This window comes from Eulemur rufifrons, chromosome 8 (genome assembly GCF_041146395.1).
Source record: "Eulemur rufifrons isolate Redbay chromosome 8, OSU_ERuf_1, whole genome shotgun sequence".
NCBI classification, from domain to species: domain Eukaryota; kingdom Metazoa; phylum Chordata; class Mammalia; order Primates; family Lemuridae; genus Eulemur; species Eulemur rufifrons.
Window position 1 is genome coordinate 27959502 of NC_090990.1, and position 19380 is coordinate 27978881.

At 48.7% G+C, this 19380-nt stretch overlaps 1 long non-coding RNA gene across 2 annotated transcripts; it reads right to left on the bottom strand.

The window, feature by feature from the left end:
• Positions 1–7904: 7904 nt before the first annotated feature.
• LOC138389409 (uncharacterized) lies at positions 7905–18433 on the bottom strand. Of its 2 annotated transcripts, XR_011234499.1 has the most exons (5): positions 18394–18433; positions 17379–17444; positions 16869–16986; positions 11313–11402; positions 7905–8022 (listed from the first exon to the last, which is right to left on the bottom strand). It is a non-coding gene; the product is annotated as an uncharacterized lncRNA (long non-coding RNA). The 2 variants fall into 2 exon arrangements; XR_011234498.1 differs by lacking the exon at positions 7905–8022 and having other exon boundaries at positions 11232–11402.
• Between the last annotated feature and the right edge of the window lie 947 nt (positions 18434–19380).

Sequence of the window (19380 nt, forward strand, 5' to 3'; positions counted from 1 at the left end):
GGCCCTGCCCACCCGGCTCCCACCCGGCCCTGCTGCAGCCGCCCCTTCCCATCCAGGTCACGTCTGCTCCAGGGTAGGAAACCCTCAGACCTGGCCAGACCCCAGACCCCTCCAGCCCCCTCCCCTGGGCTGACTGTCTCCCTGCCCAGCCCTTTGGTGGCCTGATGTGCACAGCAGCCTCGGAGCTGGACAGTGGGCTGGCTGCACCATCTGGGGTCAACACAGAAGTTCTATCTTGGGACCTGTCTGTGGCCACCCCTGGCCCAGTGTGGCCGAGCCTGGCTGGTCTGAGGTTGGCTGACGTGGGCTTTGCACCATTCACCACAGGGTTTGGGTGTGGGCAGGAGGACTCTGCCCCTTCCCAGGTGCAACATGGGCATTTCTGGGGCATAATTAGACAGGTACATGTCCACAGCACAGAGTATTATTGGATTCCTTGGACTTGGCTCATGGGCACAGTTAGCACATTAAAAGAGAACCAGCTGGATGGGCCCCGTGACCTAAAGTTGAAGCTGGTGGGGACATGTTACGGCATGTGTCTTTCCTGCCCTGGGCCTGCCCCTTCTCCGGCCTGGGGAAGAGGCGTGACCCACGGGGAGGCAAAGAACCTTGGGGGCTTCCAGTTCCAACTGCCCCCACCGCACTCACTCATGGTGGGCTCAGCACTGAGATAAAGTTAACTCTTAGCAGAAGCAAGGACAGTGGCTGTGGCTCGTGGTCCAGGCTGGCAGAGCAGATGCCACCATGGCCTAGCCCCTTGCCCATGGCCAGGATCGGTCATCAACCTGTGTACCTCTCCCATGGAACCTGGACAGGCCTCAGGACCTCAGCATGCAACTGCAGACAGCTGCCACCGTTAAGAGTTGGCATGAACCCGGTTCCCCTCCTGCCCTGCTGAGGAGCCGTCCACTCCCCCCAGAGCATGTGACCAGGCAGCCTCTGGCCAGGCCTGGGGCAAGGGTGGGGACTGTCAGTGTTTGCTTGTGTCTAGGAGTTAAGAACAGGCCGGTCACCAAAGTCTGCATCACCCCAGGTGACCAGCAGTCCTGTCCTGTGTCTTGGGCCTGTGAGTCAAAGAAAAGGCCCCTGTCCCAGGGAGTGACAGGTGGTAATTAGACTGGGTTGGGTGGGGAGGTTTGTCTCAGCCCCCACTGTTCCCGGAAACCATTCTCTTGGAGCAGCCGCTGGGAGCTGGGGTGTTTATTTGATTTCTGACTTGCTAAGCCTGTAATTTACCTGCTGGAACAGACAGCATCCAGCTGCCTGAACTGTGCCATTAAAAGCAGATCCTGGGCCTGTCCCATCCACAGGCACAGCCCAAGGTGGAACCACCCGTGTGCCCAAGGTTGCGCTTCTCTGGAGTTCACATGCTGCACCCCAATAAGGGGCCTTGGAGGGCAGGTCTGGTGGCAGGGGTGGAGGCTGGGGCCACGCTGCGGGACAGCAGCCCCTCCACCTGGACCACAAAGGGCCTCCGTGTGCGAGTGCAGAGGAAGACCCCCTCCCATGTACACGAGGTCGGGCCTGGCTGTCTGGAAGGTGGTGAGCTCCCCATTAGCCTAGGGCTTCGAGTGCAGGCTGGCCTGAGTGTCAGGAGACCAATATTCTGGTTCCAGCCCAGCCACTGTCTTGGTGTCAGAACAAGTCCCCTTTCTTATTCATGCTTCAGTTTCCCATCTGTGTCCTGAGGACACAGGACTCTTTCATTCCAAAGGCCCTGCCAGCCAGAGAATCTGTGCTGCCCGGACCCTCTCCCCTCTCCCCAGGCCTGAGAGCCCCCCAGTGGCACCGGCCGTGGAGCCCACCTGCCATTTCAGGACCTAATGTAACCGCTCTCTCCTCCCAACATCAGGGGAAGTGGGGGTGTGGACGTTATTGGACAAATGTCAATGTTTGGTCCCTTCACTGCCCAGCACATAGCCTGGCATGGTTTGGGGCCGCCAGGAGTCTGGGAAGTGAATGTCGTGACGATGCAGCCGGCCTTTCCCACCGGGCGTGCAGACCAGGCACGTGAGCATCAAGACGCGCCTCCCTTTTCATGCCGCAAAGCGGAAGGTGTGGTCACAGCCTTCCTGACGGCCATCCGGGCAGCACCCAATGACATCAAACGCACAAGGCCTCAGCGAAGGAAGGTTATCATGTACGCAAACTGAGGAGTGTCTGTGCGCAGGTACCAAGGCCACCTTGCTGGTGGCACAACCGGCAGCCCGGCTGCATTCAAGGCTGCACGTTACAAGCGTAAACAAGGGCAGTCCACTCGGGCCACGGACCGCGAGACGCTGGCACTGACTGGGAGGACACAAAGGAAGCGCCGCATCTGCACAGCTGATGGCAGGTGAGCAGCAGTCCTGCCCCGTTGTCTCCGCAGGGAGGTGGGCATGCGCTGTAGGGCGATCTCTGCCATTCCACCGGAAAGCAGGCTGTGAACAGGACGGGGGCGTTTTAGAGCCAAGCAGACCTGGCATCACGTCCTGCTCCGTCTCCTGTTAATGTGACCACATCACACACCCTCTGCGCCTGCCTGCTTCTTCCTCTGGAGAAGGAGGTACCCGCCTTTGCGAGGCCTCCACGGGGTCAGATGTGACACAGGGTGCTTGGCACCGCGCCTGCGCAGACGTGTGGCATAAACAGCATCTGTGCGCAGTCTCATTTTAAACGGGCTTGCAAATTTGGGCCCGCCCCGCGTGCCTTCCTGTTAGAACCCACTCCTGGAATGTGCCCTGCAGGTGCTGCTGTATTTCTTGATACCTCAAAGCTGTGCTTTTCCTGAAAAAATCTAAACACCTCGTCTCTTGGGACGAGGTGTGGCCCTGTACCCTGCACCTGTGGCCCGGCACACCTCCTGCTCTGGAAGGAGCCTGGGCCTGCAGCGACCAGTGCGCTGGGGTCTCTGTGGAGACAGTGGCAGGTGTGTGGCCCTCCTCCAGCCCGACATTATCCTTCCAGCAAGCTGAGGAGGAACTTTCTAGCCAAAGTTTCTCTTCTTACTGAAAAGCCTTGAGCAAGCATTTGGACCCTCCTTTAAAGTTTTTTGTGTGCTGGTGAAAATTTTGATAATAACAAAAACCAGAATACAAACAGCCATAATCCACCACGATCACCAGTGTTAGCAGTTCCTGTCTTGTCTTGGCACATACACATTTGTTTTTGTATATGGTATATGGATATTCTATAAAGCCAAGATCATACTCTATACACTGCTTGGTGATCTGATTTGTTCAATTTATGATATATTTGGAAAATTTCCATTATTAAATATTCTTTGAAAACATAATCTTTAGTTACGTTCCATCCCTTGGGTTCTGCCTTAATTGTCTGCCTCACCAACAGGTCTCACGAGTCCCTGCTCAGAGGGCAGGTGGGACTCCCGTGACTGGGCAGGTGGGCAGCACGGCGCTCAGGTCATGTGGTCACAGGGTGGCCATTAGCCCAGGATCCCTCGACCAGGAACTTTCTTCCTCTGTGCAGCACTTGGCACAAGAAGAGGGCAGGACCCTGCTGAAGGAGCGGCGTGACTGGGACAGGGACAGGCCTCACCTCTGAGACACAGATGACCTCAGCGTACAAGGGTCACAGGTGGAACCAGCAGGATAACTCCTGGGGAAGCCATACAATGGCTCCCCTTCCACTGGCCTCTCTGGCCAGGCCCGTGGTCCCACCTTCCCAGGGCAGTGACGGAAGCACAGCAACAAGGACCTCCCACCCCCACCCCAACTAGCCCCGTCTCACAGGGCTGTTTGACCAGTCCTCCCTCTGAGGGCCTCGGGCAGCCTGTTCCCCCTCCCTGAATGTCACCCCCAGAGCCAGCCATGCTGAGCACTTCACACACCCTCTTCTCTCTTGGGCGTCACAGCAGCCTTGAGTAGCTGGCCTCACTGCTGCCCATCCTGATGGCCTTGACTGACCACCAGTAAAAGGGACACCACCTGTTAAGGGGTCCCTGGTGGGAGCACTGCAGGCAGTGGATCCCAGCCCAGGGAGCAGGTCCAGGCAGATGGAGGGGTAGAAGCCCCCTTTGAAGGCAGAAACCCAGGCTGGTGCAGGGTCACAGGGGCTGGGGCAGCAGGGCTGTCCCCTCGCCACCAGGCTCACCCTGATCTGCGCCCTGACAACACAAGTGGAGAGAACCTGCCCAGGCTAGCAGCTTCCCAGTGTCAACACTCATCCGGACGGAGCTACTGGGAGGGGGCACGGGAGCAGGTGGCAGCCCTGGGGGAGGCTCTGGTGACTGAGGGGCTCAGGCTCAGCACATGAGAAGCCGTGAGGTGCCTGGCTAGCCCCGAATTTGCATAGGGCGAGAGGCCAGCCTAGCACAGGCTGCAAACCGTGGCACCAGACTGCACCGCCCAGGCAGGCCCGGGGTTGGGGGGAGGCGGGAACCACCTCTGGCTTGTTTCTTATGTCTCCCCAGCACCAGGCAGGGGGCCTGGGCTCTCTGCAGGAATCCAGTTCTGACTGTCGGTTCAGTGAGCACATAATGAGTGAAGAGATTGGTGAGATCGTGTTTGGGTGCCCAAGACCAGCTGCTGTGAGACCAGGAATGGAGCCTGGCTCACCCACCTGCCTGCCTGGTAGCCGGAGAAAGAGACAGAGAGAGAAGACAGAGGCACTTTTGCAAGGGGCCAATAGGGCGTCTCTTCAGAGACTTGGCCTGAGGGGGATGGGTGGCCTTGGAGAAGATGCTATGGCCTGTCCCAGCTGTAACCTCCGCAAACACCTGGGACCGGGCTGGGGGCAGAAGTACAAGAACTAGGATTTTATTTTAGCAAAGAAAACATCCCAGGTGCCACACTGGTGTGCCCAGGACAGCCCCAGCAGCAAATGCCAGGAAAAGCTGGTGGCCACGCATAGCCTGTCCGTGCTGGGGAGGGCGGCTGCCGTGCTGGCTCGGGGCCCACAGCCACGCCTGGGAAAAGTCCAGGCTGTGCCGGCAGAGGAGCTGCTCCAGGCTGACCCTGAGGAAGTGCTCATGCCACAAACGTTGGCTGCTTCAAACAGCTGAGGCCGGCAGCAGAGAAAGTGTCTCTCACACAAACTCCCCACAGTCCGCGATGATCACCTTCTGCTTTGGCTTCCCGTCCTTGCTGCCCTGGGCCTTTGTGGGCAGAACAGAAGTCAGGGGAGTGAGTGGGGAGAATAAAGAGTGGTTTAGGGACACCCACGCCCATCCTGGGACCTGGGCGGAAGCAGCCCCTTCTGCTGGAAGCAGCCTGGCCCACGTCTCCCGGGCCGCAGTTTGGGGGAGGGGGCCAAGAGTTGTTTTGCACATGTGAAGTCTGAGATGCTCATGGGGTGTCCAGTGAAGACAACAGTCAGGCAGTTGGACAGGAGTTTGGAGCTCAGGGAGCCATCTGCACGGAGACTTCAATGGGGACAAGCTTAACTCAGAGACAGCAGCATTCAAAGCCCTGGGCCTGGATGTGGTGGCCTAGGGTGCCGCTTCTCAGTGGGGCAATACTGCCCCCTAGGGGCCATGGAGACTTCAGGGTGTATTTTTGTTGATTACTAATAGCGGGTGTTGCTGTCATTAATGGGAAGGAATGAAGGAATCTAGATGTCTTGCAACGTCCCACCTAATGGATAATTACTCTAAATGCTCTTGGATTTTCAACAACACCGACAAACATTCATGTAGGTCTGTTTATAATGATCTGAACCTAGAACTTCGGTCCACTTTCCATATAAATCCAAAGAATTATATATTTGTTTGCTTTTGTTTTTAGAGACTGGATCTCATCCTGTCACCTAGGCTGAAGTGCAGTGGCAACATCATAGCTCACTGTAACCTGGAACCCTCGGGCTCAAGTGATCTTCCTGCCTCAGCCTCCCCAGTAGCTGGGACTACAGGTGCACACCATCACACCCAGCTAATTTTTAAATTTTTTGTAGAGATGGGGTCTCACTATGTTGCCCAGGCTGGTCTTGCACTCGTACCCTCAGTACCCAGGAGTGTTGGATGCTACCAATCCTGGATGCTACCAACCCTGGGAAATGCCCTTGGCCAAAGGGCGCTGCCTCACCAAAGTTTACACCACTACTGGGAACCAGCCAGAACTCACGACTGGTCCATGTGATGGTACAAAGATCTGGCCCCCTCGCCTCAATTCAGGACAACTCTGAAGGGACATCCAAGCTCCAAAACTCCCCATGGGATCAGCTGAGGGCTCTGTGACAGCAAGGCAGTTAAAATACTCTCTCTGCCCAATCTGCTTTCCTCATTCTCTTACAAGAGTTGTTCCTGAGATCACTCTCCAATAAACTTCCTGCATGCAAATCTCCATGAATTAGTTGCCCAGAAAAACTGAAAAAAAAATCAAGTAGTAGTAACATGAGTATATTTTTCAGAGATATAGCAATAAAAGGCAAAATATTTATTAAAATAAACGAGTGTTGGTTGCCTCTGGCAGGGCAGAAAAATCATGTAGAAGGGAGCAGAAGAATGCCATGTTTTATTATAGAATGACATTTTAAAAATTATGTGCAGTTATGACTTTGATAAACATAAAAAAGCTAGATTAAAACAAAAAAGATTATGGGTAAAAAGGGTCATTATGAATATTTAAGAAAATAAGAAACATAGTAACAGTCTGGGAGTGGGCTAGGGTTAGAGAGGAGAAAATATTTTAGCTTTAATTTATGCCAGTGGATATCTCCTTAACTGAGTGATCAAAGTTAACATTGCAAACATCTGAACTGACATCACGTACTTCCTCACATGGTACAGTAGCAGCACTGCTTCTATGGTATCCCTGCCAAAACACACACCCTAAATCTAATCATGAGAAGTACCAGGCAAATACAAATTGAGAAACAACCTTAAACACAACTGGTCTGTTCTCTTCAAAGATGTTGAGATCAAAAAAGACGGTGAAAAACTGAGAAACTGTTTCAAGTAAAAAAAGACTAAAGAGACTCAACAACTAAATGCAATGAGTGAACCATTTTCAGGGAAGAAAAATTACTAAAAATCACTATAAATGACAATATTGGGACAAGTGATGAAATCTGAATATGGCCAGAAGGTTCAAGTGGTGTGTCAAGGTTAAATTTCATAATTTTGATAGTTGTCCTGTGATTATGTGAGGGAATATTCTTGTTCCTAGGAAATATAGGGCGGGGTGTGGGGGCTCAGGCCTGTAATTCCAGCACTTTGGAGGCCGAGGCCAGGAGTTTAAGACCAGCCTGGGCAATACAGCGAGACCTCATCTCTACAAAAAAATGAAAAAAATTAGCTAGGCATGGTGGTGCATGCCTGTAGTCCCAGCTACTCAGGAGGCTGAAGCAGGAGGATTGCCTGAGCCCAGGTGTTCGAGGTTGCAGTGAGCTATGATGATGCCACTGAAGTCTAGCCTGGGTGAGAGAGTGAGACTCTGTCTCAAATAAGAAAAAAAGGAAATATACATCGAAGTATTCAGGAGTAAAGAGGAATGATGTCTTCAACTTCTTCAATTGGAACAAGAGAAAAAATATATACATACACACATGTATGTATACGTATATATGTATGCATGTAAAGAACATGATACAGCACAGGGGGCAAAAGGTAAATTACTGAATGGCTACAGGATATATGGGAGTTCCTTGAACCACTCTTATAGGATTCTTATTCTATATTATCTATAAGTTTGAAAACATGTCAAAATAAAGTTACCAAAAAAGAAAATACAATAATTAAAACAGTTTATAACTTTCAATTGCTTACTCTTTCTGACGGTTCTAAGCCTTTGAGAGCTTCAGAAATGTCTGGTCTGCCTCATTTGTTACTGGATGCTGGGATGTGAGATGCCTCAGATGGCCTCAGGTTGAAACAGGGCCAAGGGCCCATGGTTCGAGGCTGCCTCTTCCCCAGCCTGCTTGGCCACCAGCTTCCCACCATCCTGACAAGGAGCCCTGCTCACCTGCTGTCATGGGCACGACGTCTGAAGGCAGGAGCGTTTGGATGCGGCCAGCCGGCTTGTTTGCAATCTTGATGTCCATGTACACCTGAGGATTTGAGCGGGCCTTTTTTGCAGTGGGCTCTCCCTAGGTGCAGAAGAAACTGCTAGGTCAGAGAGAACTCTCTGACTCCCCAAGTAGGATCGCAAGTATTCCTCTGTACACACACTCAGAACCCAACTCCAGTGAGCAGGCTGCAGCAAAGTGCCGACAGGGAAGGCCTCGGGCCCTGACAGGGCTGCAGGAGGCAGGAGCCACAGCCACAGCACCCGGCTGGACACCAGTGACCAGAAACCCCAGCACTGTCTGATTTGAGGCCCCCTGGCATTGTTATCTCAGCAAGCTCACCCTCAGACACATCAGCTCGCTTCCCCCTGCCCTGCAGTCCCAGAACAGCACTTTTCTGGCCCATGATTCACAACTCTCAATATCTCCAAACTCCAGCTCAAGCCCCCTGTTCACATACCACCACCTCCTCCTTCTCCGCTCAGCCATCCATATTCCCAGCCTGGCTAGACGGAAGAGGCCACGGGGACAGTGTTAGGGTGTAAGAGCTAGTGCATGCAGATTTTGAGAAAGATTTCTACAGATAAAATTTAGGATAGGAAGAAGAAGTTTATTTACTTTTTCCTAGGTGGAGATAGGGCTGGAAAAAGGGCCAGCATGGAGGTGGAGAAAGGAAGAATGTGCTGGCCTCGAAAAGCAGCTATTCAGACTTTTTAAAGGGGGAGGTTGTAAATTAGTGGGGTACAGTTGAGAAACCACTGCCTCTGCTCCTTCGTTTCTTTTCGGCAGCAAGATGGTAGCAGAAGCAGCGGCAGGATGTCAAAGTCCAAGAGTCGGCTCTCCTGCCTCTCCTAGGAGAAGGGATTATCGCAGGAGACGTGACTGTGCCCTTGAGATATAGCTCAGGGCCGAAGCTAGCACCCTGCTGTTCACTCAGGAACTCTTCAGACTGTAAAAAAGCAGATTCTCAAAAGAGTTTTCAAAGAGAGAGAGATTTACCACCTCTTTGCCGTCTGTTCAGCTCTTTTCAGAAGTTGTGCAAATCAGAACTTCTACAGGGTGCCTGTTAGTGAGAGAACTCGTAGGATTGATATTAACTGTTACTAGGAAATGGTGGGATTAGATATTTTCCTGTTAATTTTGCAAGGCTGCCCCTTTCAGGCAGCCCTCTTGCTCTGGCCGACGTGATCAGAAGACAATGGAGGAGGCTGGGCCTCACTTTGTCCTCCAAGACAAGATTGACTACAGGATAAATAAAACATGGCGGTACAAACCCTCTCATTTTCTTCTTCTTCTTTTTTTTTTTTTTTCTTTTTGAGACAGAGTCTCACTCTGTTTCCCTAGCTAGAGTGCCATGGCATCAGCCTAGCTCACAGCAACCTCAAACTCCTGGGCTCAAGCAATCCTCCTGCCTCAGCCTCCCGAGTAGCTGGGACTACAGGCATGCGCCACTATGCCTGGCTAATTTTTTCTATATATATTTTTAGCTGTCCATATAATTTCTTTCTATTTTTAGTAGAGATGGGGTCTCGCTCTTGCTCAGGCTGGTCTCGAACTCCTGAGCTCAAACAATCCACCCACCTTGGCCTCCCAAAGTGCTAGGATTACAGGTGTGAGCCACCGTTCCCGGCCTCTCTCATTTTCTTGATGAGAAAACTGTTGTTTCTGACCTCATTGTAGTCTGGATTAATAGTTAAACATACAGGTCTTGAGCTATCAGGCCAAACACCGGGGTTATTAAATAAATAGATATGGCCCTCGAGGAACCGGCTATCCAGCGTGGAGAGGTGCCCACAACTGCACGAAGGACACAGGCCCTGGAGCTCTGCAGCCTTACTTCAAATCTCAGCTCCACCACTCACGAGCTGTGCAACAATGGACAAGGTATTTGACCTCACTGTGTCCCAGTTTCCTCACCTAGAATTGGGGATAATAATAGTCCTTATCTCAAATAATTGTCATTAGGATGACGTATTTGTAAAGCACTTAGCACAGAGCCTGGCATAGAATAAGCAATACTAAAACATTTGTTCAATAAGAGATTTCAATATAATGCAGTGACCGCTATGAGGGAAGGTGCCACAGGAGCCCCGAGGCCCTGGGAGCCCAGAAGGGACACTTATCTGACTCACTAGAGGATTCAGAAAAGTTTCCTGGAGAAGGTAGTCACTGAGCTGAGCCATGAAAAATGAGGAGTTAGCCAGATAAAATAAGCTGGAAAGGGCACTGCAGGCAGAGGAGTGGTTTATGCGAAAACACAGAGATTTATAGATATCTACAAACTCTTGTTTCCTCAAACATAAAATGGAGACAAAACTCGGAGGGGTAAGCAGACGTCAGAACATAGAGAAACTTTCTGTATCTTTTAATGGGGCCTGGACTCCATCCTATAGATGAGAGCAGCCTAGAATGCTGAGGGCAGTGACACGGTCAGATCTGTGCTTTGGGAAGCTCCCTCCGGCTGCTAAGGACAAGAGGAGGGCAGGGAGGTCAGTTAAGAAGCTACCATAATTACCCACAGGAGAGGATAAGACGATGGTGGCAGGAAAAAGCAGGGGAGGGGAAACGCAGGAAGATTTAAAAGATAAAATTAGCAGGATATGGCAATGCATTAGGTATGAAGTATAACGAGAAGTCTAAGCTGACACCGAGGTGCCTGGTTGGGGTGATTATGTTGAAGATGGCAAAGCGAATTAAGATTGAACATACAGGAACCCCAGAGTGAAAGGTGAGGAAATCATTTGGAATGTGCTTTATTTATGGTGCCTGTGAGACATCGGGACAGAAATACGTGAAAGGTGAGGGCTAGGGATAGAGATGAGAAAGTCATCAGGACGATGAATAGTTGTTACCTTAGGCAGGAGGCAGAAGTGGCTGAGACTGCACAAGGACAAGATGGAGAGAGGAGCTGAGGGATAAGGAAGGAACTCGGAGAAATGCACAGAGAAGGAGGAGCCCCTAAATTATCCTAAGAACAAGGGTCAGGATGTTCTATAGACGAGCAGGAGAAAACGATGAGGCAGGGAGAGCCTTGCGCTCTGTACAGACTGAGGGGAAGGGGCTTCTACATCATTCTGCCTCCCTGGAATTGGGGCCAGAATAGGAAGACAGTGAGCCTGGTGCCACGGTCTTCAGTGAGGGACAGGAAAGACCTCTGGATGGTGGATGCCAGTGATGAGGAGCATGCACTGTCCTTTCCCACCTCATTCTCCATGTTCAACGGCAACCACAAATACCTGAGCACACATATTTCGCACCTAGATGAGAAACGGCAAGCTTCTCCATTCAATTCTCTAACGCCACTCACATCAGACATGCCCTGGGTGGGAAGCGCCAGCCTCTCCTCTGAAAGCACGAACCTTCATTCTCACCTCCTGGGTTTCTGCTTTTGGGAGGCTCTAGCACCATCTTCCTACTTATTCTCTTCCCAGACTTCTTCAACCAGTCATGATCTAACCAGACTGTAAGGGAAGAATCAAAAGAATGTTAAGAAATTCAAGCTATCGGCCAATTGCTGATCAGCTATGTTCAGCTCTGCACTGCTTTCATCAGAGTGAACACACTATGTAGGCTCTAAGAACTCCCCAAGACAAGAAGAATTGTCAGACTCTAAAGTCCAGCTCTTAGCAGAGGCAAATGAGAGTACGGAGGAGGGACTAAGTCAAGCCAAAAGGGAAATCCTGGCCAGTGTCAAGGCTGAACAGGCATGTCTGTGTCTATATCCAAAAGCGAGACTTTCACGTGGGACAATGCCTCTAGCTTGCTGAGAATCTCAAATTCTTTATTTCCAGGGAGGTGTCGCATCCTCTTCTCCACTATAAACCACTCGACTTGTGTTTATACCACCACCACAACAGGAAGTAAGACCAGGATAAAAATGCAGCGAAGGCCAAGGGATATGACAGGGACTCTATGAGTTGCTCCCACTCACCTGGTCTGGAAGAACTTTCCCTAGTTCTAATTGGTTTGGTCAAATTGATACGAATTTATTCTGAAAAGACTGATATATAACTCAGCTTCTTAAACCCCATTAGGTTAAAAGAATACCTGATAGCCTTCCATTTACTTCTTTAAAAAAATCTTTCTTCATTCATTCATTTATGTATTTATTTTTAAAAATGGGGTCTCAATATGTTGTCCAGGCTGGATTCAAACTCCTGGCTTCCAGCAATCCTCCCACCTCAAGCTCTGAGTAGGTGCGACTATAGGCATGTGTCACCAGATCTGACCTCCATTTATTTCTGAGAAGTCCGAGATTTGCTCAGGATTAATTCCCAGCCCAGGAGCCTGTAGCCCCTAACAGCAAACTAAGCACAAAGTAGCCACAAAAAAGCCCTTGAGCCGCCACACACTTCCTTTAACACCAATACACAAGAAGGCCTGTGCTGGCATGATCTTTGGATTTGAGTTCAGGACGCTCTGAAATTCTAAGGGTAAATATAGCTACCAAGTACCTGAGTCCACCTTAGATAGTCAAGACCAGTCCAGGCATGGTAGCTCATGCCTGTAATCCCAGAACTTTGGGAGGCCAAGGTGGAAGGATTGCTTGAGCCCTGGAGTTTGAGAATAGCCCAGGCCACACAGTGAGACCCTCATTTCTATGGAAAAAAAAAAAAAAAACACCACCAGAAAACTTAGCCTGATACAGTAGCTCACACCCGTAGTCCCAGCTACTTGGGAGGCTGAGATAGGAGGATCGCTTGACCTCAAGGTTTGAGGTTGCAGCGAGCAATGATGATGCCACTGCTCCCTAGCCCAGGCAACAGAGTGAGACCCTGTCTCAAAAAACCAAAAACAAACAAACAAACAAAAAATAAGAAAGTCAAGATGAGCTTTGAACCGAAGAAAAATGGTACTGCTGATTGTTGGACATATTTGATGAGAGTAACAGAGAACATGGAATGAAATGTAGAATTATCATTATCCAAGAATAATTGATACTTGAAAAGGCAAGTTAATAAAAAAAGTTTGCTTTAGGCCCTTTCATGAGAACTAAAAGATGTATGAAAAAAGATTCCTTGATTTAGCAAGATTTAGGTTATAATTACAACTATGCCCTTCTTAGAAACAAAGATGGATCAGGCACTAATTTTATTTCCAGCAATTTAAAAAAATGGAATGATAGCATGAAATGATATCCTTGTTTCATATTTAGTCATGAAGATTGATTGTAAAGATAAAAAGTGGGGGCATTTAAGGATTTTGTCGTAGGCAGAATGGTCCTCCAAAGATGTTCATGGTCTGCTCCCTGGAACCTGTGTGCATTATGTTATATGGCAAGAAGGAATTACGGTTGCAGATATAATTAAGGTTGCTAGTCAGCTGACCTTAAAATAAATTATCCTGCATTATTTGGATGGGCCTACTTTTTTTTTTTTCCCCCAGACAGGATTCTGTTCTGTTGCCTGGGCTATCTCACTGCCCATAGCTCACTGCCACCATGCCTGGCTAACTTTTTAAAATTTTTTTGTAGAAATGGTGTCTTTACATGATGCTCAGGCTGGTCTCAAACTCCTGGCCTCAAGCAATCCTCCCACCTGGCCTCCCAAAGTGCTAGGATAATAGGCATGAGCCGCTGGACCCCGCCTTCCAATGTAATTACAAGAGTCCTCTAAAGGTTGAAAAAAGAGACAGATTTAGTTTCAGAGTGAGTCAATGTGAGAAAGACTTGAGCTGCCATTGCTGGTTCTGAAGATGGAAGATGCCATGAGCCACAGAATGGGGGCAGCCTCTAGAAGCCGGGAGAGGCAACAGATTCTCCTGGGGAGCCCCCAAAGTGAATACAGCCCTGCCTGCACTTTTGATTTTAGCTCAGTGAGACCCATTTTGGACTTCTGACTTCTAGAACATAACTTGTATGGTTTTAAGCCACCAAATTTATGGTAATTTGTTTCAGCAGCAATAGGAATTCAAATTTCTTTTGAAGCACCCAACTTGTCACAATCCTTGCAGATTTTCTCTTTCTCAGTTGTTCATTGGTTTAACCATATGACAGCCTAACTTTTCAATGGCTCTGTTTTTGACTAGCACCAACTAGAGCAGTTTCCCATAATCACTCTCACACACTTCATGAAACCCTGCCTCTTACCTGAGATTCACAAGCTGACCTTGCCACCAGGTTATATTCTATTTGCAGTACACTGACCTAGACTAGGGGTTGGCAAACTTTCGGTAAACGGCTAGACAGTAAATATTTCAGGCTTTGTGAGCCACACATAGTTTCTGCTGTACATTCTTCTTCACTCCCCCCGATCCTTTAAAAATATAAACACTATTTGGCTTATAGGCCACAAAAAAACAGGCTGTAGGATGGATTTGGCCCACAGGCTATAGTTTGCTGACCCCTGTGACAAAAACAAAACAGTCAGGGAGAGATTGGCCAACAAAGATAGTTGGTATTCATGCAAATGTTAAATGGAGAGGATGTCTGATTAAGAATTAATTTTATAAGTTCAGAGTGCATACTTTCAAGCAATGACAATTTTTGCTTGCTATATAATTTTGAAATTGTAGAAACTAGAAACACGGTATGTACATGAAGGTTCGTTCTACTGAAAAGTGGCACCAAATAATAGCTTCAGTAAAAAATAAAGATCCTCAGCCTTACCATGTTGTCCACAGCTGTTGCAACATCCTGCCAAAAGAAGGCAAAGAAAAAGTTCATATTTACAGTTCAACTCTTCTTATAGTTAGTGCTCAAATAAAAACTCAGGAGCATAAGCACACACACAAAAGACACATTTTCTCCTCCTACCTGTCTAGATTGTATATATTTAACAGAGCACATACTAACTGCCTCTTGGAGCTGGTGGCGTATGGATGTACTAATTAGGTCATGGAGACAGAGAATACACCAGGAACGAGCAATGTCAGGCCAGAGGGCTCAGGCATCTGCAGGACCTGTCTTGTGCATTCTGACTACAAGAGGGGAACTTTGCCCTTCAACCAGAACTTCCTGTCTCTCTGCAACTGCCACTACCAAGCCACAGCAGTAGGTTGAATAGCATGCCCCAAAATTTCACGTCTACAAAACTTCAGCATGGGATCTTATTTAGAAATAGGGTCTTTATAGATGTAATTAGTTAAGATACAGTCGTACTAGATTGTTACGGGCCCTAAATCCAGTGATGGTATCCTTAAAAGAAGAAAAGTCACAGAGAGAGACACACACAGAAGAAAGCCATGTGAAAACCGAGGCAGAGCTTGGAGTGATGCTATAAGCTGAGGAATTGTGAGGAGCCACAAGAAGCCAGGAAGCAGCAAGGAAGATTCTTCCTTAGAGCCTTCAGAGAGAACATGGCCCTGTCAAAACCTTGATATTGGACTTCTGGTCTCCAGAGCTGTGAGTGAATAAACTTCTGTTGTTTTAAGCCACCCAAGTTTGTTGTAATTTATAATGGAAGCCCCAGGAAATGACTATCCCAGCCCAGAGTGACACCTTCTGTAACCAATCATGACAGTAACACTAGTCAAACACTAAACGGAAAATTTCTCATCTCTGACAACTCAAATTCAACAAAAGAGAATCCTTGGTGCTTTTCTACAAAAGCAGAAACGGGTTGTTGATACGTGAGCAACAGGAGGAAACAAGCCATATCCAGATGCCACTTAGAAAGTGAAAATCTGGGCTGGGCGCAGTGGCTCACGCCTGTAATCCTAGCACTCTGGGAGGCCGAGGTGGGCGGATCGTTTGAGCTCAAGAGTTCAAGACCAGCCTGAGCAAGAGCGAGACCCCGTCTCTACTAAAAATAGAAAGAAATTATATGGACAGCTAAAATATATATATAGAAAAAATTAGCCGGGCATGGTGGTGCATGCCTGTAGTCCCAGCTACTCGGGAGGCTGAGATAGGAGGATCGCTTGAGCCCAGGAGTTTGAGGTTGCTGTGAGCTAGGCTGACGCCACGGCACTCACTCTAGCCTGGGCAACAGAGTGAGACTCTGTCTCAAAAAAAAAAAAAAAAAAAAAGAAAGTGAAAATCTGATTTTCAGATTTTTCTTGGTTTATTCAACAATGCTTCCAGAAATATTAGTCATTTTGTTTGTTTTAAATAAACATAGCTAAATAACGAACTAATTTTTAAAATTTTGTAGTATTCATTTCTACCACCATGGAATTTAAGCCTAAAGTTCCATTCCAAGCATTTTGATAACTTTTGTTTATAAAAGGTTGCTTTCTAACAATCATTCATTCCAATTGAGCCTTAATTGTGTATAGAGCACTGACTTTACTAAGAAGTTAGGTGACTACTAAAGAAGGGACCACAGTCCTTGTCCTTAGGAGAAGTTATTTTAGCTGGGGGAGACCAAGAACAATAAGAATTACCAATTTATAAAACTCATGAGAAGAAAGCCACCCCCCCCGCCCCGAAAAGGCAGTATTGCCCTTTTATTTAAGATTTGAAGAACTAAAGGCTCAGAGTTTGTGTCCACACAGAAAGTTAGTGGCACAGCTGGGTCTAAAACTCCTATGTTTTTAGAAAACCACAACAAAAGATCGAATAGAAACTTGCACTGGTAATTGGGGTGCCAACTGAAGGCATACTCATCCAGGTAAGCAGAGGCCAAGGCTCCACTGCTGAAGGCGAGCTTCCCTCCCAACCCTCTGCTATTTAATAGCAAAGCTGCCAAGAAGGGAGGTCTGGTGTGCAGGAAAAGTAGGTACAACTACCCAGCAGGTGGTATGAAACTACAGCCAAATCATTAAAGATTTTTCTAAGACTATCCTACTGATCGCTACCATACGGTTATTACATTAATGATCAGAAATCAGGCCAGGCACAGTGGCTCATGTCTGTAATCCTAGCACTTTGGGAGGTTGTGGTGGGAAGATCATTTGAGGCCAGAAGTTCAAGACCAGCCTGGGCAATAGTGAGAACTCTGTCTCTACAAAAAAAAAAAAAATTACCCGGGCATGGTGGCACATACCTGTAGTCCCAGCTACTAGGAAGACTGAGACAGGAGGATCCCTTGAGCCCAGAAGTTTGAGGTTGCAGTGAACTATGGTGATGCTGCTGCATTCCAGCCCAGGCAATAAAGTGAGACCCTGTCTCAAAAAAACAAGAAATCAAAGCCCCCAAATGGTTCCAATGTGATCAAAGTCTTCCCTCAAACCCAAAAGAATGTCAATCTCCATAAATTTCAGCTCATAACCACACCACCATCCTGGCCTTGCTGTCCTCAGAATGAATATTCCTTTTCTATCACCAAGATAACAGTCATGTTGTCCTGACCTTCATTATATACTAGCCATACATAGAATACACATGACTTAAAATTTTTTCCCAAGTTCTTTTCCTGGCATCAGGAATCTGAACATGAGAGACACTTTTCAGTGTCATCTATTTTATGATACAGTGGAATCAGGACATCTGTGATACCTCCAAAAGAAATAAAAGCAGCATGAACTCCAGTCCTCCAACCCCTTTGCAAGCTCACCTGCAAGGAGACAGAGAGCATTCTGAATCAGTCTCTCGATACTTTTGGTGCAGCTGCTATAACACCCTGTTAATATGAACACAGGGAGGGAAGGAAGAAAGGGATACTTTTTTGGTATACCCTTTGGGTATACAAATCACTTGTGAGATACACTCCTTTCCCTAGCCCTCTTCAGACCTACATCACGCCCCTAGTTATAGTGAGTTTCCAAAATGGACTCAATGGTTCCAGTTTCTCTCTTCTATAGTCAATAGAATGACCCCAAAAGTACAAATCTGATCATATCACTCTTCTGCTTGGGATTCTTCAAAGGATAAAGGCCAATGCCCAAAGGCCAAAGTCCACATTTCTTAGCACGACATATAAGAGAGAAGACCTAACCTAGGACGTGCCCACCTCTAGCTTCTCTTCTCCTTGCTTCCCCAATGCAAACTATTTGCCCCCAAGTGCCAGGCTTCTTCACACCTCTGGGTTTTTGCTCTTGCTGCTCCTCTCCATTCAGGCAATAGCCTTGCCCCCACCTTGGCTGCCTGGCTAATTCTGGATCTTTCAAACTCATCTCTGACCTCAGAGCATCCTGGAAATTTACCCTCATCTGTGTGGATGGAGTGGCCATTCCTCAACCTCACTGTGTCACACAGTTGCATCACAGCACTCACCAACCCACGCAGTGAGGCTGTTTTCATAATTTCCCTGCTATTCTGGGAACTCTTCCCTCTAAGGCGCCAGGGCTGTGGGGTTTATGAAACGAACGGGTGCCAGAGCTTCGGATGAGGTCGGAGGTCACAAGAACATGTCGCAACTACCTCTCTGAGACTTGGGTGGAGTGTCTGAGCGGCGCCTACCAGCGCTGCACACAGGCTGAAGGGGTAAAGCCCTACAGGAGACCCGGCCCAGGCAGCTGGGGGCCCACGGGTCCGCACACAGTCCACTCTGCGAAACCCGGTCACTCGCTCCGCAGCCTGTCCACCCTGTGCGCGCTGGCGCATTCTGGGCTTGCTGCACGCATGCTCACCCACGTCCAGCGCCCTCTTGGAGGCTGCCATCTTGCTCCCCGCTCTTCCGCCGGAAGAACACGCCCCGCCCCGCCCCCAAATTCATAACCGCTTTAACCGAAGACAGGGTCATCGGAAATGGGGTCATTCACTTTAGAATGGGCACTTAGATGTTACTGAAGACCAGACTTTAGGGACAAGGACCCTGCCAAGAAAGGCAAATGCGCTAAGAAAGGGACTGCCATGGCTGGGCGCAGTAGCTCATGCCTGTAATCCTAGCATTCAGGGAGGCTGAGCGGGAGGATCGCTTGCGGTCAGGAGTTTGAGGCCACCCTCAGCAAAAGCGAGACCCCATCTCTTCTAAAACAGAAATTAGCCGGGCAACTAAAATAGAAAAATGAGTCCGGCGTGGTGGCATGCGCCTGTAGTCTCAGCTACTCCTGAGGCTGAGGCAAGAGGATCGCTTGAGCCCCGGAGTTGGAGGTTGCTGTGAGCTACAATGACGTCATGGCACTCTAGCCCAGGTGTCTCAAAAAAAAAAAAAAAAGGAGGGGGAGGGGCTGCCTGAGTAAGGCCCCAGAAAGAAAAGCCTGGTAAGCTCAAGGAAGGGAAAGGACAGGGAAGGCAAGTGGGCTGCAAAGGTGGGTGACCCTGCCAGTTTACTGTCACTTGGATGATCAAAGGAACCATAAAATACTGAGGACTTAAGCATTTTTGTTTGCTACTGTCACTAGATCTTTCTCCTGAACATTTTCCCACTGCCAGAGGAAATCCTGTTTGCAGACTGGGCAACTGATCTGCCGACCTGCATGGCAAATCAACTGCTGGTAGATGAACAAACCCCAACCAACACAGTCCAGGAAAGGGGCACGGGGCGAGGATCAGCCAGGTTCTGTAGATCTCACCCTATGTCCTTGGGAGGTGTGCCAGCCCCACACTGCATCCTATTTTCCTGAGCCAGACCCAAGGTCTGTTTTGACCATACCAGACTTCTGTTCCCTGTCAAA